Genomic DNA, 22,725 nt, shown 5'->3' on the forward strand with positions numbered 1-22,725 from the left:
GGACAATGAATAAGGAAGACCGAAGAAGAGTTGATGCTTTTGAGTTGTGGTGCTGGCGAAGAATGCTGAAAGTACCATGGACTGCTAAAAGAACAGATCTCTCCTGGAGGAAGTGCAGCCAGAATGCTCCTTGGAAGCAAGAATGGCCAGACTTTGTCTCACCTATTTTGGTCATGTTGTAAAAAGTGACCATTCCCTGGAGAAGGATGTCATGCTTGGTAGGGTGGAGGGTCGATGAAAGAGGGGGAGACCTTCAGGGAGATGGATTGATATGGTGGCTGCGATGATGGGCTCAAGTATAGCAGGGATTGTGTGGCTGGTGCGGGATCGGGCAGTGTTTCATTCTGCTGTGCATGGGGTCGCTATGAGTCGGAAACGACTCGACGGCACTTAACAACAACAACAACAACAAGACTCCTGAGAAAGAGAAATTGAGACAGGTATCCTGTTTCTTCCCCCCAAAATGCAAGTAAGTCAAGCCTAGTGTGAAGCACTTACTGATAAAGATCAAGGACTACAGCCTTCAATATGGATTAGACCACAACATAAAGAAAACAAAAATCCTCAGAACTAGACCATTAAGTAGCATCATGATAAATGGAGAAATGATTGAAGATGTCAGGGATTTCATTTTACTTGGGTCCACAACACCCACAGAAACAAGAGTCAAAAAATCAGACTTTGTATTCCACTGGGCATATCTTCTGCAAAAGACTTCTTTAAAATTCTAAAGAGCAAAGATGTCACTTTGAAGACTAAGGTGTGCCTAACCCAGCCATGGTATTTTCAATCACTTCATATGCTTGTCGAAGCTGGACAATGACTAAGAAGACTGAAGAAGAGTCAATTCCTTTGAATTGTGGTATTGGCAAAGAATACTGAAAATACTATGGACTGCCAGAAGAATGAACAAATCTGTCATGAAGGAAGTGCAGCCAGAATGCTCTTTGGAGGCAAGAATGGCCAGACTTTGGTCATTTTGTCAGAAGGGACCATGCTTGGCAAAGTAGAGGGTCAGCAAGAAAGGGGAAGACCGTCAATGAGATGAATTGACACAGTGGCTGCAACGATGGGCTCAGGCATAATAAGGATTGTGAGCATGGTGAAGGACTAGGCAGTGTTTCATTCTGTTGCTCAAGGGTCGCTATGAGTCAGAGCTGACTCAACAGCACCTAACAACAACACTGTTGTGAGACTTAATTTATGTTTGTAAAAGCTCTGAGAAATCTGTAAGGACAAAGTTTTATGAATACAATTTATCATTTAGAAAAGTGAAAGAACAAGATCAGAGATGACTTGGAGCTTCTCTGAAAAATTGTTGTTGTTGTTGTTGTTGTTATGTGCCGTCGAGTCGGCCCCGACTCATAGCGACCCCTCCTTGGGTTTCCGAGGCAGTATCACTACGGAAGTAGGATTGCCCAACCTTCCTTCCGAGGAGTGGCTGGTGGGTTTGAACCGCCAGCCTTCTGGTTAGCAGTCAAGTGCTTTTAGCCACTATGCTACCAGAGCTCCGAAAAATTAGAAGATGACTAATCTCTCCCCTTAGTGTTCTCTTGACACATTCTAGTCTCCTAGAAGGGTATGTTGGAATTTTGTCTTTCAGTTTCTCATCAGAATAAATACATTCTTTCCTAGAAATATGATAGTGAAAGATGGAGGCTGTGGTTTGGGAAGGAGCTGGCTGTGGGCCCAGCAGTCAGATGCTCTGGATCCCAGGGCTTTACCTTGGGCTTTGTGCAAATCACAGTGCTGTTCTTCCTTTCGCCATCCTCACAACTGGGATCAAAGCACTGCTCTCTGGGAGGTCAAGTGAAAATTAATTAGCTGAGTTTTCTTTAAGTTCCTCTCCATTGGTATTCCAGTGGTCTCTGAAGTCATTAATTGAAAAAACACTTTTAGACATTATTTCTGTCCCGTAATCACAAAATTCTTATTGGAAATGAATAAGAAAGTATCTGGAAAGTTTAGTAATCACTACAGTTTTGGGGTTCTGGTAACATTATGCATGCTTTATATCTAAAAAGACAGAAGAGACTTTTGTCAATACTTTAGCTTCTTTCCACTGTGTATTACAGTAAGAATACCAAAAAGAAATTTTCTTTCTTTCTCCCTCTTTTCTTCTTCTCTCTTTGTTGTGATTTCTCTCTGAATCCTGTGGGTTCCCCCCCTCTGTTTCTCTCTCTCATCTGCTTAAGATTTAGCAAACATGTGAAAATGAAGTTTAGCCGAGTGAGGTGTTAAAACAAAGTTTGCCACCTTGCAACCTTGCTGGGGAATAAAATTCTTTTAAATACAACTGTCACCAAACTCATTAGAGTCCTCCTCCTCTTGCCTCTTTCCCATTGGGTCACTAACAAGTTACAATGTTTTTCTCTTTCCTCTTCAGTCCCTCTTGTTTGGGGGTTTTGTTCTATTCTTCCTCATTTCTACATTTTCTTGCTCCTCTCAGAAGCATGAGGTCGCCACTGCTGCCACCACCGTCATCACTCCCCAGCAGACAGAAAGGCTAAAATGTCAAAAGATGCGTCAGTTGCGGCTGACAAAAGTGCGGATCAGCTCTGAAAGGAAATAAATATGATAGGGGGCACAATAATAGCAGGGCGCACTTGTTAACCACGAAAATCCAGCAGGAGTTGGGGGCAGGGAGGGAGGGAATCCTGGAGAATAGGAGCTGCCCCAGCAGGAGCCCCTGGGGGAAGAACGGAGGGGGGTCTTCCAGCAGCAACCATCAATTATATGGGCTGGTTTTGTTTTGTTTAGTGAGGCCTGAACCGAGCCTCAGCTGATGGGGCAGGGGGTGGGGAGGGGGTGAATAAGGGATTTTACCCAAACCAGTGACTTTGAATGAAGGTCTTGGGCTCCGTGGAGGGGGCAGTGGCAGTGGGAGCTTGAAAAGAGAGTCTTTGGACTGTTAGAGGGAAAGAGGGTGGGGGTTTGATGGGGGTTGGGAGAACATTTTGAGGTGGGAGGGGTGGGGAGAAAGAAGAGAATAGCACAATAATGGGAAAAAGGAGTCCAGCTTCTGAGCTCTCATTTCTGACAATGAGTCCCATGTGGTTCTCTTTATCTCAGCCATTCAGGAGTCAATAGAGGGAGCTTTTTTATTTTCAACTCTAAGCATAACAGCTACCCCACCTCCTCACCACACACACACACACACACACACACACACCTTAAAGTGTAGGACACTGAGCAAGACATTAGAAATGTCTGAAAAATTATTTGCTCAGCAAAGAATTGCTGACTTTTCCATCAGCCTGCCAGACTTGTACTTAGGGGACATCTGTTTCAAGGCCACTTGCCACCCCTGCTCTCTGCCCCTCTTCCCCAGGCATCCCCACATTCAGCCTCTAATCCTTCCAGCCTCTATTATGCACCTTTTCTCCTAGGAAAGTCAAGAGAGATTGAAGGGGGATCCTTGACTCTTTAGAAAGACTTGACTCACATGATGACAGGTAAAGTGAAGATCCATGATGGAATGATGGATAATTTCAACCAAAAAAAAAAGCAAAAATAAAAGATTGGAGCAAACCCACGCCTGAATTCTATTTAGCTTAGAGAAAAGAATGAGCACACTTTTTTAATGACAGACTTCTCTGAAATGCTGAGTGGCCAATTGGATAAATCCTATTTGATTTGTTACTGAGCCTGTGATTGAGGCAGCACAGGCCTCTGAAATTCCACACCTTGAAAAAATTCTACTTTTCAAGTAATACTGGTATGTATTCTTATAGGTGCAATGTTCTATCAGGAGTAGAAGCTTTTTAAAAACATAGATTCCAGGATTCACCTCTAAGAGATTCAATCAATATGGTCTGAATGGGGGCTAAGGGAGAGAGAGAGTGTGTGTGTGTCTGTGTACCTGTGTGTATACAGCTTTCCAGGTGATGCTGTTGAGGCACACGGCCATTTGAAATTCTCAGGACTGGGCAAGGCATTCACCTGCAGTTGGATACAGAGGCATTAGTCAATTAATAGTTACTAGTCCACCACTCATCTGTCAGTTTGTCATACTGTGGTGGCTTGTGTATTGCTGTGAGGCTGGAGGCTATGCCACTGGTATTTCAATTACCAGCAGGGTCACCCATGGTGGACAGGTTTCAGCAGAGCTGCCAGACTAAGACAAACTCTGAAGAAGGAAGGGGCCATCCACTTCTTAAAGAATTGGCCAGTGAAAACCTTATGAATAGCAGTGAAACACTGTCTGATAAATTACTGGAAAACTTTACAAAATGCCTTGAAACATTGTCTGATATAGTGCTGGAAGATGAGCCCTCAGGTTGGAAGGCACTCAAAATATGACTGGAGAAGAGCTGCCTCCTCAGAATAGAGCTGACCTTAATGATATGGATAGAGTAAAGCTTTCGGCACCTCCGTTTGCTAATGTGGCACATCTCAAAATAAGAAGAAATAGCTGCAAAACATCCATTAATAATCGGAACATGGAATGTATGAAGTATGAATCTAGGAAAATTGGAAGTTGTCTAAAATAAAGTGGAATGCATAAAGATTGATATCCTAGGCATTGTTGTTGTTGTTATGTGCCGTCGAGTCCGACCCGACTCATAGCGACCCCTCCTTGGGTTTCCAAGGCAGTATCACTACGGAAGTAGATTAGTGAGCTGAAATGGACTGGTTTTGGCCATTTTGAGTCAGACAATCATATGATCTACTGTGCTGGGAATGACAAATTGAAGAAGAATGGTATGACATTCATCATCACAAAGAATGTTTCAAGATCTATTCTGCAGTACAATGCTGTCAGTGATAGGATAATATCCATACGCCTACCAGGAAGACCAGTTAATGCTAATATTATTCCAGTTTACACACCAACCTCCAAAGCCAAAGATGAAGAAATTAAAGATTTTTATCAACGTCTGAAGTCTGAAGTTGACCAAACATACAATCAAGATTGTGTTGATTATCACTGGTGATAGGAATGCAAAAGTTGGAAACAAAGAAGAATCACCCGTAGTTGGAAAATATGGCTTTGGTGATAGAAATAATGCTGGAGATCATGTGATAGAATTTTGCAAGACCAATGACTTATTCATTGCAAATACCTTTTTTTCAACAACATAAATGGCAGCTATATATTGTGGGCTTCACCAGTTGGAGTACACAGCAGTCAGATCGACCACATCTGTGGAAAGAGGCAATGGAGAACTCAATATCTTCAGCCAAAGCAAGGTCTGGAGCTGACGGTGGCATAGACCATCAATTGCTCATAAGCAAGTTCAAATTGAAGCTAAAGACAATTAAAACAAGTTCACAAGAGCCAAAATATGACCTCGATTATATCCTTCCTGAATTTTGAGTCCATCTAAAGAATAGATTTGATGCATTGAACTCCAATGACCAAAAACCAGAAGAATTGTGGAATGACATCAAGAATAGCATCCATGAAGAAAGCAAAAGGTCATTAAAAAGACAGGAAAGGAAGAGAAGACCAAAATGGATGTCAGAAGAGGCTCTGAGACTTGTCCTTGAGTGGATAGTAGCTAAAGCAATTGGAAGAAATGATGAGGTAAAAGAGCTGAACAGAAGATTTCAAAGAGCAGCTTGAGAAGACAGTCAATTATTATAATAAAATGTGCAAAGACCTGGAGCTAGAAACCAAAAATGAAAAACACATTCAGCATTTCTCAAGCTCAAAGAATGAAGAAACAATTCAAGTCTCAAGTTGCAATATTAAAAGATTCTATAAGCATAATATTGAATGATGCAGGAAATATCAAAAGAAGATGGAAGGAATACACAGAGTCAATGTACCAAAGAAAATTGGTCAATGTTCATCCATTTCAGGAGGTGACATATGATCAAGAACCAATGGTATTAAATGAAGAAAAGAATTAAGTTGTCAAAGATTTCTTATTATTTGAATCCACAATCAACACCCATGGAAGCAAGTCAAGAAATCAGATGACATATTGCACTGGGAAAATCTGCTGCAAAAGCTCTCTTTAAAGTGCTGAAGAGCAAACATGTCTCTTTGAAGAGTAAGGTGCACCTAACCCAAGCCATGGTATTTTCAATCACCTTCTATGCATGTGAGAGCTGGACAATGAATAAGGAAGACCCAAGAAGAGTCAATGCTTTTGAATTGTGATGTTGGTGAGGAATACTGAAAGTGCCATGGACTACCAAAAGAACTAACAAATCTATCCTTGAAGAAGTGCAGCCAGAATGCTCCTTGGAAGTGAGGATGACCAGACTTCGGCTGACCTACTTTGGTCATGTTGTCAGAAAGGACCATTCCCTGGAGAAGGCTATCATGCTTGGTAAAGTAGAGGATCAGCGAAAGAAGGGAAGGCCCTGAAAGGGATGGATTGACAGTGGCTGCAATGATGGGGTCTGGTATAGCAAGGATTGTGAAGCTGCCATAGGACTGGACGTTGTTTCATTCTGTTGTATGTAGGGTCGCTATGAGTCACAGACAACTCGACGAACAATAACAACACAAAGTCCAGTGTTAAGGAGAACTGGTGGTACATTGGTTCAAACTCACCAGCTGCTCTGCAGGGGAAAGATGTGGTGGTCTATTTATCCATAATCAGTACAGCCTTTGGAACCCAATGGGGGCCAGTCTACTCTGTCCTCTAGGGTCACTATGAGCCAGAATTGACTTGAAGGCAATGGGTTTACTCCATCTGAATGGAATAAAGCTCTGCTACCAAGCAATGTGGCTGGTTGAAAGGAAAGGAAAGGAGAAATAATTCTCATTAGGAAGAAATGATGATGAAGAGAAGGAAAGTTCAATTGAAAAATGACAATTTGCTTAAAGCCAGGCATTTTTCATACAAAAATTATTCCACCATTGGAGGTGTAAAAGTGTTCAGTCTTTGTTAAGCAACTTGCCCAAGACCACACAGGCAGTAAGTGGCTGAGTGAGAATTGCCCCCAGGGTTGAATGATGTGAACACCATGCTCTGAGCTAGGAGAGGGAGACCCCAACAATGGGGTGGGAGTAAGAGAATAATCAGGAAGCAGACTAGCCTACATAGCCCATAGGAATTCACCTGAGGGTTGCTCACCTACTTAATATCAGTAAGCAGTGGAATAGCTCACAGGGGTTGCCTTCCCACCAGGGACACCAAACCTCCTCATCTGTAGCAAACCTTGTTTCTTCCTCCTAATCCAGTTTGCTCTATTGAGCAAAGTACTCTACAGCAAGCATAGAAAGAAGGTAGATTGCTTTCCAATCTTGCTCTGGGCAGGAAGGTGCACATAACTTTCAGGTCCCTCTCTCATATAAGGAAAAAAAAAATCACAGTTACATTTTTCTTGGCTCCAACCTCAAAGCCACAGTTGTAAGTTTGGTTGTGAGAGATGGGAAGAATGTGAAGAAGGTAGGAGAAGAAATGACTCTTCAGACACTTCGGCCACTTCTCAACTTGCTCTGCTCCAATAGACTCTTTTCTTCATAATAGAGTAGTCCTGTCCCTACTGCGAGAGAAGGGGTGGTTGTAGTAGGAGATAAGAGACCCCAGATTCAAACAGGTTTATTAGAGACATATTTATTAAGTCTTAATAACCATCCAGGATGAGGGGAACCATCAGCACGTACACAGTATGGAAAGCTGAATGAGTCCACCAAGTCCTGGCCATATGGCTTATTAAATATGATTGAGAACAAAAAGGCTGGTATTTCGAACCTACCAGCTGCTCTGCAGAAAAAAGATTGAGCAATCTGTTTCTAAAAATATTTACAGCCTTGGAAACCCAATGGGGGTCGTTATTAGTCTCAATCAACTCGATGGCAGTGAGTTTTGGTACTCATATAAAAGAGTAAAGACAAGAGATCAGGAATAGGCAAACCATTTGGTGTGATGCTGGGTTTTCCTTAACACTCAGAACCACCTGTGACATTAAATGTTCATTCATTCATTCAGTCAGTCAGTCAATCAGTCATTCTTTTTCAATAAATATTATTGAGCTTCTAATTGTGCCAGATGCTATTCTAGGAAGTGGAGATACACTGGTGAATAAAACAAAGTCTTTTGTTCTCATGAAGACTTATTTTAAAGGAGGAGGCAAACAATAAGCATGCAACTCTACCATTAAGTAATACAATTTCAGATCATGAATAGTGTTATGAATAGAATAAAATAAAGTAATAGAAAAGGCACATTTGGGAATGAGTTGTGACTACTTTAGCTAGGGAAGTCAGGGAAGGCCTTTGTATTGGTGACATTTGAGCTAAGATATAAATGATGATAGGGATACAGCTATTCAAATATCTGGGGAAAGATGTTCCAGGCAACGGGGACAGTAAGTGCAAAGGTCACAAGGAAGGTGCTGATATAATGTGTATTTGGGGTGAGTAAGGAAGGGGAGAGAAAGAACAAAGATGAATAAAACAAAAATCCCTGTTCTTGAGAATCTTATGTCTCCAGTGATATGACAGGCATGGATAGGAGGGGAAGAAGTGGGAAAATAGAGGAGAGAAAGGCCAGAAGGGTAAGAAGTCAGGAAGACATGGGAGTGGTAGGGGAGCACCAATCACAATCCAGTGCACAAGCTCCTGGCCAGTACAAGTGTGATAGGCTAACTACATTATCTGTACCCAAGCAGTGCTAATCTCTTCTTTCGAAGGAAGAAAACTGTTGAAGTAAAATACTCTTAATAAGCTACATGCAAAGGTAGCACTTACTAACAAGAAACCTTCTGAGGAGAGGAATCTAGGAATTAGACTATAGCACAGATATAAACTGGAATTTCAAGGCTCTGTAGTTTTCAGAAGTCACCATGACATCTCAGAGGCCCTGCTCTGAGAGTTCTCACAGTCTTATACTATAGTCACATAAACACGTCGGTGTATGAATATATGAGTGCATGTGTACATGGTGTGTGTTGGGTTCATGGGGGGCGCTTGGATAGAGGGAAAGAAAGAGAAGAAGGCCGTTAAAAAGCTTTGCTGAGAAAGGTATTTCTTGTGGACAAAAAAGAATCAGGCCCCTCGCTCCCTACTGAGCCCATTTCTCCTGCCTTTACCCGAGCTGTCAGGCATGAATCCCTATAGCATTCCGTAACTAATTGACAGTAATGGGGGCCATTGGGAGACTAAGAATACATGGCATTACCCGGCATGCATTAGAAGGGGGAGGATGCTTCGGGGGCAGCTGTGGGGAAAATAAAGGCTGTCTTTTAAACTTTTTTTTTTCTTTTAATTGAAGCTAGAAAGTATAAAGTAGGGAGGAGCAGATTTAGGCAAACGTGTACCTAACCCTAAAAATTAAAAATTGTAACTCTCATATCTTATCCTAAACTAATATCCCAGGACACTATGTCTGCCATAGAGAAGAAACAGATGGAATTTCAATTAACCCCAGAGCCCCCTGTGAAATCTATATTGTACTCTCTGGATTTACAACATATTGTAATATATGGCTGCCTGCTCCAAAGATTCCACCGCAAATCAACTCTCTTTATTCCAGGGGTTCAGAAAACAACTACAAAAGGCCACTTCAGAATCAAAAGTGGCCAACATCTTACAACTTCATTCGCAGAATTGAAATCAAAATTTTAATTTTACAAGATTTTAGCTATTAAGTAGTATCATATGTTTGTAAGAAGGAACATTGTTTTTTTATCTTACTATTAATGATTATAATTATGCACTAACTGTTTATCCCAAATAAAAAACTGGAGAAGAGACAGCATGACTACACACACCTTGAAGAATGATCACCACAGACCTGCAGTAAATTATTTTTCAAAGCGTTTTTATATTTTAAAAATCCATACCTTTATAGACCATAGCTTTTAATAAATAAATATATTCAATATAAAAGTACAAGCAGTTACTTCCACTATGAATCTTATGTGAAGTTGTAAACATGGAAATAATTTTAAGAATCTCCAGTTGTTTTTCAAAACCAGAGTTATTTATAAGGCACCTATTAAGCTTATGATTTTGACTTTTATTTGTAGTTGGTTTGGCCTTTCTATATTTGTTCTTCACTTCAAAAAGAATATTTACATAAACATTCAACTCCTCACACAAAACCTTAAACATAAATTTTGGCTTATTGATATCAGGGATATATTTTCCACACATTTTTCTTACAAGACTAATTTCTCCTAAAACAACACTTCAATTCAAATTCTTCATCAGCTTCTGCAAGGATGAATTTTCCCCACACAGTGGGACTGACTCCTTCCTCTCCATGTTGGAGCTGGGTTCGCCAGCATCATTTCACAGCAGATTTGCCTCTGGCCTTCTGTAAAATGTCTCTAGGGAATCAGATGAAGCAACATTCCTAGACTTTGAGAAAAAGCAATTTTGGAGGACAGAAATGTGCCTTTTTGAAAGACTAAAAAATTTGTTTCTATTGAGTTGATTCCACCTCATAGCAGCCCTATAGGACAAAGTAGATGTGCCCCATAGGGCATGTGATCTCAACAGAAGCCAACTAACTCATCTTTCTTCTGTGGAGTGGCTGGTGCATTCCAACAGAAACCTTTAGGTTAGCAGCCAAGCTCTTAACTAGTGTGCCAGCAGGCCTCCTTTGAAAGAGTAGGGGTTGAAATAGGATTTGAAGGCTCTCCCTCTTTCAAAAGTAGCCATGAGGAACTGAGGACTAGAGGGCTGTCCTCGGAGATATAATCTATTCGACTCATTGATCTTGATAGCTGGAAGGAATGTGAATCATCTAAGCAGCTAAAATATTGTTATCCTTGTGTTCTGGTCACCTAGTGCCACTCTGACAAGAATATACTATAAATGGAATGGCCTTAACAAACAGGAGTTTATTCTCTTACAATTCGGGAGGCTAGAAGTCTGAGTTACAAGTGCCAGGCTCTAGGGGCTGTGTGAAAGCCCCTTGACTTTCAGTTTCAGCTCTGTCTCCTACTTCCAGCCCACTGAAGCTAGAGGCATCTCTTTACTCAGGCGGCTACTAGATGCTGAGGCTAACACGCCCAAGGATGACAAATAAAATGGCACAGTCCCAATGTTACCAAAACACAGGGCAGGCCATTAACTTAAGTCCATTGAAAGTCCCAAGGTCAGCAGAACATAGCAGGCTGCTGAACGATGACACGGATACCTGCAGGATTTGAGGTGCCATAAGCTAGAGACTATCCCCAAGCCTTCTCCTTATTTATATACAGGAAGCAGACCACATCCCAAAGGCAGCTACTCAGCTGCTTGTGGTAGATCCCACCATGGAGTTGATTGCCAGTCTCATTATGGGGAATAACTACCACCAGCTGCCCAGCCACTCAACCAGGCCCAGCTAAGTTGACACACAAATTTAACTACCACATCCTGCTTTGCAATTTCATGGAAGTAAATAAGCAGAGGTCAATAAGGCAGTTGCTTCAATGCTCCTCTCCAAATGATCAGAACTGTAGAGTTCTCCAACCAATGTTCTTTTCTTACACCAAAGGCACAGCCATAAAGGCAACACCATCAGGAATCCCTTCCATCTCTGCATCTACCAGGATGTGGATAGGCCTGCAGGGGCCGTTCCAAGATGAGAAACCTCTCCCAAACCAAGCAGAAAGCCTTGGTGTAGTGCAAGAACCAGAGGGCCACTAGGGAAATTCAGGAAAGTGGCAACTTTTCTGGCAGATTTGAAGCATTGGGGTCAAAAATTAGAAGAGGTTTCTACTAATGGACCAAACCCCTCTTATTTCTAATCAAAGCTGGGAATATGCGTCAAACCAAACCAAACACCAAACACACTGCTATGGAGTTGGATCTGACTCATAGCGACCCCTCCTTGGGTTTCCAAGGTGGTATCACTATGGAAGTACATTGCCTAACCTTCCTTCCGAGGGAATACCCATAACCACTCTTTAATCAGAAAAATTGAATGTTTTTAAATAGGCTGAGCACTCAAGTGATTTGGACATCTTAATATCAGGCAATCAAAAGTCATTTTGATGTGATTGTTAAGATTAATTTCCTCCTCTGAACAAAGACATGGATTTAAGCTTTCTAATCCAGATGGGCATTCATTCATATTGTCTCATTCCCATCCTTCTTGTTGTTGTTAAGTGCCACTGAGTCAGTTTCAATTCATAATGACCTTGTGTACGACAGAATGAAGCACTGTTCAGTCCTATACCATCCTCACAATCCTTGCTATGCTTGAGCCTGTCATTGCAGCCATTGTATCAGTCCATCTCATTGAGGGTTTTCTCCTTTTTTGCTGACCCTCCACTTTACCAAGCAAGATGTCCTTCTCCAGAGACTGGCTCCTTCTGACAACATGACCAAAGTAGGTGAGATGAAGTCTGGCCATTCTTACTTCCAAGGAGCATTCCAGCCGCACTTCTTTCAGGACAGATTTGTTCATTCCCATCCTAGATATCATTTATTTTAGAAAGAGCAAATTTGTGGTTACTTAAAAATAATATACCGACCAAATATTGGAAGTAACTGGATTGTTTTTGTTTTTGTGTGTATTTCTCATATATGAATAATAAAAGCAGATACTTCTACAGTACTTACTATGTGCCAGTCATTGTTGTAAATGCTTTCTATGTGTTAGTTATCTAATCATCACAACATGCCTTTGAGGTATTATTACCCTCTTTTTCCAAAGACAGAATATTAATTACATAAACTGTGTTCTGTGTACAAATTAGTTTTCAACCTTTAGAAGTTATAGCCTGGAATCAGGTTTTTCAGTAACCTATTCATTTGCAGAGTTCTATGTAATTTATCTTTCAAAGACGTAACCAATACTGTTCTTTACCTTTTCCCTCTTCCCTCCCTTCAACCTCTCCTCCCAGTCTTCCCTGAAGTCTCCACTATTTGTGACTTGCTATTTGAGTATCTCTTGGTATGATTGGCAACTTTACTTTCAGAACTATTGCTTTTCTTTTTATCGTATTAATTTTCAATCCAATACCACCACAAGTTAAGGCAAGAGAAAAGAACAAGGAGAGAATAATATAGAAGGTGCTCTGAAATCACCTGGAAACCTTCATAATCAGATAAAGAAATACATACTTGGTGAAATTTTTCACTATTAATTCAACCTTTTGGGGGGTTGGAATGGGGAAGATGGCTGAAGATGGCAGCTCGTGAGGAACTCTAAGACTGTATTCTAATAAAATCTGAGAGTGAACCATAGTTATGCATAATTCTGCCCTTCCCATTTCTCTTCCCTCCCCAAGCCATCAGGCTTGCAGGGTTCCCCACCTCTCCTTCCCTTTCCATGAGGTATAGAATTTGACAGGACAAGAGATTTGTTCTTTCTATTCCCCAGATGGAAGGATAAAGCAGAAGGGACAGGGTGGAACGAAGTCTGGACCCAGGCAAATGGGGAGTGTAGGAAGCAGAGAGGAAGCAGTGACGGGGGCAGGGGGAAGCCCTTGCTTTTCATGTTTCGCCACCTTTATCAGCTTGAAGGTCCACATGAACACACAACAATTTTCCATCTCTTTCAGTGTCTAATTAATTAAATTCCAAGCAATTCTAGATTGCAGCATCTAGGCTTGGCTATGGATGGGCAGAGCCCTTCAATGTTCTCCAGTTATTTTTCCTTATCACCCCCTAAGAAGCCCTTTTCAACACTTTTGTCCTAACCATCCTCCATGAAATTTTTTAATTTTTAAAAATTTTTTTTCTTAAGTCCCTTCACCCATATCTAACCTGTCTGTTATTATTTTATCTTTGCTATTATTTTGCTGGAATCTCTAGTGGTGTGCTACCTAAGACATTTGACTGCTAACTAGATGGCTGGTGCTTCAAACCCACCAGCCGCTCCTCGTAAGGAAGATTGGGCAATCTACTTCCATAGTGATACTGCCTCGGAAACCCAAGGAGGGGTCACTAGGAGTCAGATCTGACTCGATGGCAGTGAGTTTGGTTTTGGTTATTACTTTTCTGGTCTTACTATTATGCCATATATTTGCCCCTGAAATTCAAACTATGATTGCTTTTAATCACTGTGTTAGCCCAAGGAAAGAAAGTATGTTAGACTAAGCAAATTTTCTATCAGATCTTCCTCAGGAATCTGTTTACACATCAGTTTTTTCCCAAAAGTTTTCACTGACAAGCCTTTCCCATAGGTGTTTATTCCTTTTCAAATTCTCTTGGCACTTACATATATGGTCAATATCTCACCACCAAGTACTTGTTTATTATCTGGCTTGGAAGTGTTCTCTATTCATTTAATACATGTATATGTTAGCTTCACAACTAGGTTCCAAGTAAAGGGGCTATTTTTTTTTTTTTTTCCCTTTGCAGATTCCATAAAACTTTGCTTTATAGGTTAGACAAATTTGTTGAGCTGAGGTAGGGTAAGACTATATGTAAATAACATATTTCCCTAAAGTATGATTGCTGAATACAAGAACACCAAATTGATTGGCAAATTGGGCCAAGTAGACAAAATAACACAGCAGGAATAAGAGAAAAATTGGTCTGGAGTGGGACATACTCTAGCATCTAGGGAGATAATCTTAGGTGAGGAAAGGAGTTTACATAGCAGCAGAGATGATAGCTGGAGAAAAGCTTGGACTTCTCTGTGGTAGTGGGGCCATATGAGGAAGATAGTCCAGAATTTTGGAAGATGGTAAAGTTACAGCTCAGAAATAAGATGGAGCTCTCTCTAAACAATAGAAGAGACATTCTCTGTAGCATTTATGGGGAAGATATACCAAGAGAAACATTTGTGCCTGGCATGGAAAGCAAATCACACTGGAAACCAAATCCATGGCACAAGAGAGGTGAAGGTGTTCAAAAAAAAGCATCAATGTGGCTGAGTTACTCACAAGGAATATCTTATTGGCCTATTTTTACAAAACTGATATCAGATCCTCATTTTTGTGGTTTCAACAACCCTTCATCCATTCTCTGCAGATAGCCCTCTTTACCATAGGTATGAGTGTTGACTTTTCATTCTCTTTGTCCTTGAAAGCTCCAAGGAAGTCATTGAGTAAGGAGCATCAGATTCTGCTGTGAGAGTAGAGTCCAGTGTCAGATTACCCAACAAGCAAGGTAACCATGGTTTACTTGTACTTACTTACTAATCTGAGTGAACAATTTTGCTTTTTTCACTACATCAAAGATACTGCTTACATATATGGTAGGGTTGGCATTTGTCTCTCCTGCAAACCCATAGCACCTTCCTATAGAATCAAACTCTCTTTTCAACTGTACAGCCCCACACATGGACAGAGTACTCAGTAAACACAGGTAAGCATAGGCTTACCTGTGCTTAATAATCTATAGTAAACAATTTCACATGGTTTCAACACATCTTTGCTTACTGGATAATCTGCCCTTGGCAGACTCTGCACCATGTAGCCTAACCTGAGTTTATTGCATGGCATCCTTGCAAAGATGTCCACTGAGACCCAATCGTGCTACTACTTCATGCTCTTTTTCTACATATAAGCAAGCTATTTTCATGTCTTCAGAAATCATGTCTGCCCTCTCATTACCAATGATAAAAATTTTTGGCATGTGTCTGTTGTTGTTATGTGCCCTTGAGTCAGACCCAACTCATAGCAACCCCTCCTTGGGTTTCCGAGCCAGTATCACTACGGAAGTAGATTGCCCCATCTTCCTTCCAAGGAGTGGCTGGTGGGTTTGAACCACCAGCCTTCTGGTTGGCAGTCAAGTGCCTTAGGCACTATGCTACCAGAGTCTAGGATCCCTCAAACAAGCAGTTCAAAAGTCAATAATGGCAAAGAGGATCTCATTTTGAATGCAAACAACAGAAGCCAGCCTCTCAGGATTTTATATCCCCACAGTCCCATCTAGCCCATTGGCTAGCTTGCTCCAAGGTTCTGCTGTCTACTTCCTGACAACTATTCTTGGTCCTCCTCCAAATGTAACATGGCAGAGATTAAAGTCATAATTAAGTCCAATTGCCAGATGGCTGACCTCAGACAAGAACACTGTGGAGGAGAATGTTCTACAATGTTCTGTTCTAAAAGTCATTTAGAGACAGCCCTTTTATCTTCTGAAGCCAAACCCTAGCTAGCTAGATGCTGTACTTACACCCCACCTTTAACACTTTTCAAATAAATAAATAAATAATGAAACCAAATCACTCGTCCTGGTGTGGATTAAGACTCACAGTGAGCCCATGTGCATCAGAGTAGAACTGTGCTGTGCAGGATTTTCAATGGCTATGACCTTTCAGGAGCTCTGCTAGCATAGTGCCTAAGGCACTTGACTGCTAACCAGAAGGTTGGCAGTTCAAACCCACCAGCCACTCCTCAGAAGGACGATTGGGCAGTCTACTTCTGTAGAGATACTGCTTTGGAAACCCAAGGAGGGGTCTCTATGAGTCAGGTCTGACTCAAGGGCACATAACAACAACAACAACAATGACCTTTCAGAAGTAGATTGTCAGACGTTCTTCTGAGATGCCTTTGGGTGGACTCAAACTGCCAACCTTTCAGTTAGTAGCTGGGTGTTTAAAGGCTTGCACAACCAAGGACGGCACCAATATGTTTTTAAGCCCTACTTCAACTTCAGGAAAACAGTTATTAAGTTCTTCCTTCCACCTGGAAAGGAGGTTCTTATTATTTAGAACTAGGGAGCTCTGGTGGCGTAGTGCCTAATGGAAGGAAAACACTTGAAGCTATTTTCAGTCCTTTACTGCTTAGGGTGGTTGGGGTGGTTAGCCTAAGGCATTTGACTGCTAACCAGAAGGCTGGTGGTTCAAACCCACCAACCATTACTCTGAAGGAAGATTGGGCAATCTACTTTCATAGAGATAATGCCTCAGAAACCCAAGGAGAGGTTGCTAGGAGTCAAAATTGACTCAACGGCAATGAGTTTTGAGTTTTTATGCACTTTCTATTTCTTCCATTGTTTCTTTCTTTATGTTAAGTTATTGTCCTCTTGAATTTTATGTTTACTTAAAATATATTTTTTGGGGGAATTTCTATAGATGTGGGTATTCCACTGGCAAAACTGTGAAAGCGGCCTCTGTTCTTATCCAGTTTCTTCCCATTCATACCGTGGTGCTTCAGAGCTCATCAGAGACCTTGCCCTCAGTGCGCACCTGCTCTCAGATTTTCTAACCACCCCAACCACCCTAAGCAGTAAAGGACTGAAAATAGCTTCAAGTGTTTTCCTTCCATTATTGTGTATCAGTAAGGAATTGCAAACATTGGCCAGGAGTAGTAGAGATGCCTGATCCTGAATCAAGGAGGCAGCAATTTGGCTCTCTTAAGGCTGTGGAGAACCTTCCCTCTAGGTTACTCCTCACTTAGAGCTGCCTAAATACCTGTCTGAAATGTTCTTATCACACAACTCACCTCTTGAACATTCCCTGAAAAGGACTCGATTTCCAGTTTTCTCATGGTGGTTCTTCCAAGTTCACCCATGACACTCTTGTTCAGAGATCTGTCCCTGGAAGCACTATTTGTTGGGGAATGAGAGCATCATGCCAGGTGTCAACAAAGTGGGCTTCTTTTGGCTAGGCCCAGTCAACCTCTCCTTAACCAACTGCCATTGAGTTAACTCTAACTCATGGTGAGTCAGAGCAGAACCGTACTCCAGAGGGTTTTCAAAGGCTGATTTTTCAGAAGTAGATTACTAGTCTTTACTTACAAGGTGCCTCTGGCTGATTCAAACCTCCAACCTTTTGGTTAGCAGCATAGCCCTTTACCTGCTTGCACCATCCAGGAACTCCAACCTCTCCCTACCTTGGTTTAAGTTTTCATAAAATATAGCCAACAGCATTTAATATGGGATTACCCATAAAACTGCACATTAGAACTTTAGAAGAAAGGAGTCAATACTGTATCTGTCAGAAGACAGAACAGTAGGAAGTAGGCTTTTCAAGGTAGGAATTGAGGAAGGAAAAGAAATAACAGAAACTTGGGATAAAGGTCTTGATTTTATCTTGATTTCTGTGGTAGAAGGGGGAAAAGAAAAGGCAGGAAGCAGCTAGGATGAATTGAGTGTGGTGGTTTAACTATGATGTATTTTGTGTCCCTGGGTTCCTGGGCACTTGACTACTAACCTAAAGTTTGGCCATTAAAACCCACCTAGCAGCAACTCAGAAGATAGGCTTGGAGATCCACTTCTGTAAGGATTATGGCCAAGAAAGTCCTATGGAGCAGTTCTCCTATGAAACACATAGGGTTGCCATGAGTTGGAAGAAATTCAACAGCAACAGGTTATGTGTGCACGCATGTGAGTAAGTATACCAGGAACTCTGAGGAGACAGAGGCAAAGAAGACCATCTGTGCTCTCAAGATTGTTTTTGGTAATGAAAAGTAGTTCTCCCATTTTTCACTCAAATAGCAGCACTGGGTTTAGATTTGGAGAAAGTCGTTTGTCATTCCACTACCAGAGAACTCTCGGGTGAGCTCCATCTTTCATAAGCAGAATAAGCAAGGAAGTAGGCTCTAATGTTTTCAGAGCATTTGTTATGTTTGCTGAGCCACTATTCAAGGGACATATATTACCTCAGTTCAGCAGGTACATCACATTACCTTGCAACAAACTTCTCAGGCAGTTATCTCTATTTTAAACAGGATTTAGTGAAAGCTAGAGAGACTAATGACTTGCACAAAGACATGTAGCTGGTAATTTTCAGAGCCTCAGTCCCACCAGTTCCAAAACCTGATCTCATGTGGCTTAAATTCAGCTCCCAGACTAGCCACTGTCCTTATTCAAGACCTTCTTTCCACTGAGAAGACTTTTTCTCCATTAGGTGGAAGGAGCTTAAATTTTTACAATTAGAGATTTATTCCTTTATCTAAAAATTTTCTTCTTTGGTAAATTTCTGCTGAGAGGAAGGAGCCACTATAAAGTTTATCACTAATGTATTCCTTAACATGCTGTTGAGAGAATTTTCTATAAGGAAATTTTGATTGTGTACATGTGGAATAAGGGGCATTCAGAAAAGGAAAAAGAAGAGAGTCAGAAAAGGGACAAAATGAGGGAGCGACAAAGAAGGGGAGGCAGAGATAGGAGACACCTGTGCTTACTCCTCAAATTTTTCTAGGTCCAGTGCTACCTGGGAAATGTCCTACCTTTCCTCACCTCCCTGCCTGTGAAATATGAGGGATAACAGGAGCTTTTACACCCTAAAGGATCAGCAAGTAGGAGGCAGCCAGAGAAAAGAAGGCTGGCAGTGTCAGAGATGGGGGTTGGAGTGGGGTGGAGACAAAGAGGGAAGTAACTTTTTAAATAAAAAATGATAAGTGATTAATAGAATGGCTAATCCTGGGGAGCCCTGAGAATGCTGGACTGCTGAGTAAGGGCCTCTCTTTTTTCACTTTCCTTTTTCTTTTCTTTTTAATTTTCTTTTATTTAATTTCGCTGCAGCACGTATAATCAATTACAGCCTGAATTGGGATAAAGGGAGGGGAAGCACTTTAATTCATAAATCAATTTTATACGGTCATCAGTCAGGTTGTGAATGCAAATACCTCTGTCGGTTTAGGTTATTCAGAATTAATTGACTCCCACCGGGCTGGGCTGCAGATGGAGAGGGACTTTCTCACAAAGTCTCCTTGGGCCCAGCATGGGGGTTGACTGCTTCCTCTCCACTTTCTTGGCCCTCTCGCCACCCCCTTCACTTCTTTACCCTCTGGGCCCCAAACATGGAGATGGTGGGGGTGGGTGTCCAGCAGAGGAGCTGGGTGGACGAGAGCCCAGAATGACTGTTTGAAGAGGGAAGGGGGTACGCAGAAAGATGAAAACCCCCAAACAAACCCTGTCCAGCCCAAGCCCTGCAGAGACACCTTTATGTGATTAGAAATGCTTAGCTTTCAAGGGTCTGCTTTTAAGTTCTCTTGAGCTTCTTAAATAAGAAAGAAAAAAGAAAACAAACTGAAAAGCCAGAGTCCTTGGGCTGAGGCTGAAGGAATATCATTCAGAAACCACTGTGTTGCAGGGGTTTGTGAGCCTGCCAGATTTTAGCAACGAGAAAGCAACGCAAGTTAGACCACTGTCAGCCAGGGCCCAACAGAAATAAGCAGAGGCCTCTGCTCAAGGCATCTTAGGCCAAGGGCCACAGATGAGGCCCAGTCTGTGACCCAGCACCACAAGATTGGGAGAGAATGAATCAGTGCACAAAACGGTCAGATGGAGGCTGCCCTAGCAAGCCAGCACCAAAGCCTCCTATCATAGGAACCGTACCAACCCACTTACATTTAGTTGATTCCAACTCATAGTAACCCCCATTGGGTTTCCAGCTCTGGTGGTGTAGTGCCTAAGGCATTTGACTGCTAACCAGAAGGCTGGTGGTTCAAACCCACCAGCCACTCCTAGGAAGGAAGGTTGGGCAATCTACTTCCATAGTGATACTGCCTCAGAAACCCAAGGAGGGGTCGCTATGAGTCGGATCCGACTCCATAGCAGTGTGAAATCTTTACAAAAGTAGATTGCCTCATCTTCCTGCCATGGAGCAGCTGGTGAGTTTGAACCACGAACCTTCTGGTTAGTAGCCAAATCCCTTACCCACTATGTCACAGAGCTCCTCTTAACATCTTAAAAAAAAAAAAAAAAATTCACCTGCTGTGAAGTCAATTTGACTCATAACAACCCCTCCTTAGGTTTCTGAGGTGGTATCACTATGGAAGTAGATTGCCCAACCTTCCTTCCAAGGAGTGGCTAGTGGTTTTGAACCACCAGCCTTCTGGTTAGCAGTCAAATGTCTTAGGCACTGAGCCACCAGTGAGGGGTCTCTTATCATAGGAGTTGGTTTTAATTTGAAAAAGACATCCACACATCCACTCATATATTCACCATATCCTAACTTCTACTTTTCTACTTTTGACTCCCAGATAAGTATACCCTAATGTGTTGCTCAAAAACACACCATCTTACTGGTTTTCAGTCCTGGCTGCACATTGGAATCACCCAGGAAGGTTTATATTTATTTATTTATTTATTAATATGCCAAAATCCAGGCCCACTCCTAAAACTCTTTCTTTAATTAGTGTTGGATAGAGTCTGGGAACTGGTGTTTTTCACTAGAGCAGCAAGTGAGTCCAATGTACGGCTAGGTTTGGAACCACTGAAGTGTCCATGGACATAGTGGGCAGCTCTAATACCCATCCTCACTTCCCCCCTCCTTACCTACAACATGGTAGTGTTTCTCGAACTTTGGTGCATTAAAATTACATGGGCAGATGGGTTTTAAAAAGAAAAGTATATTTGAGAATATGTATGTTGCAGATTCTCTTCCCCTCTTCAGACACACTGTAGTAGAGTGTCTGGGACTGGAATGAAAAATCTATACCTTGCACAAACTCCCAGTAGTGTGGGAACACCTGCTGGAGCAAAGCACCAAGATGCTTGAGTTGTCCTTGCAGTTGTTGTTAGGTGCCTTCAAGTCAATTTCAACTCATAGTGACCCCATGTACAAAAGAGCAAAACACCACCCGGTCCTGAGCCATCCTCACAATCATTGCTATGTTTGAGCCCATTGTCGCAGCCACTGTGTCAGTCCATCTCATTGAGGCTTCCTCTTTATTGCTGACCCTCTACCAAGCATGATGTCCTTCTTCAGGGTCTCTCCTGATAACATGTTCAAAGTACATGAGACAAAGACTTGCCTTCCTCACTGCTTGTACACAATCACATCAGAGATTGCCTGGTATGCATCACATTTTGCCCTGACATTATGGTTACAGGTTTTGTGGTTTTTGCCAGAGAACAATCCTAATAAGTCAAAACCTGACTCTAGAAACAAAAAGAAAGCAATCTATTTGAGGGAGAGTCACCAGGGCTGCATATTTCAAAACATGGGTTCCTGATCCATATTGAGCCTCTGAAAAATCAGCAGTAAAATTTCTTAGGAATTTTAAACTAGAACTCAGATACATGAGCCCCTGATCTTTAATACAGTTAGTTGGTCATATGCAAATGAGCTATAATTGTTTATTTTAAAAAACTAAGAGGAATTTTTGGAAATGTTTTGTAAGTCATTTGTTTGCCTTACCATATGTTGTTGGAAGCAGTAAAACTGCCTTTCTTTAAAATTTTCAATATTTCATGCTTCTTTCCCAAGTCAGACTAGACTTCCTTTCCAAATAGTCTGAAGGTCTTAATGCAGATTAAATGTGTGTTTTCTCCTGCTGCACTTAGCCAGCAGCAAAGAGAAATTTTGGAAGGGGATGGTCCAGAATGAAAGGGTACTTTGTTTGCAGAGCTGCATGTTTCTAAAGTAGATAATTTAAGCTGCCCATGAAAAAAAAAAAAAAAAAATTCTTAGACCATTAAGGCAGTATGACAGGGTGATTAAATAGACCTGCCTCAGAGGCAACACTGGCTGGCTCTCAATCTCAGTTTCACCACTTACATTGGGCAAGATGTTGGGTAATCTCTCTGTGCCTCTCTTTTCTCCTCTTTAAAATGGGAATGTTAACAGAAACTAGCTTATAGAATTGTTGTGAAGACTTGATGAAATAAAGCATGTAGAGAGGCCAGCAGAAAGCAAGCTCAATAAAGAGCACTTACTTTGATTGACAGAGACTACAGATAAGCAATGAGCAGGGAGCAGTGTGATTTGGTTCTCCCAGCAGCAGGAGGATCACTTGCAAATTTGTTAAAAATGCAATTTCTCTAGCCCCACCCTCAGACCTACTGAATAAGAAGCTCTGGGACTGGAACCCAGCAATCTGTGTTTTAACAAGCCCTTCAGGTGATTCTGTTGAATACAAATCAGAGAACTTTTAGGATAAGTTAAAGACTAAAAGCTGGAGGCTTAGAAAGCAGTAAGACGCTTCTTAGGGTTAAGCACTTTGTGGTAAAGAGTTAGACGTAGTTCTTTATAG

The sequence above is a fragment of the Orycteropus afer genome, unplaced genomic scaffold (assembly GCF_000298275.1).
Source record: "Orycteropus afer afer isolate SDZICR_OR568_19922 unplaced genomic scaffold, OryAfe1.0 scaffold00184, whole genome shotgun sequence".
Taxonomy (NCBI): domain Eukaryota; kingdom Metazoa; phylum Chordata; class Mammalia; order Tubulidentata; family Orycteropodidae; genus Orycteropus; species Orycteropus afer.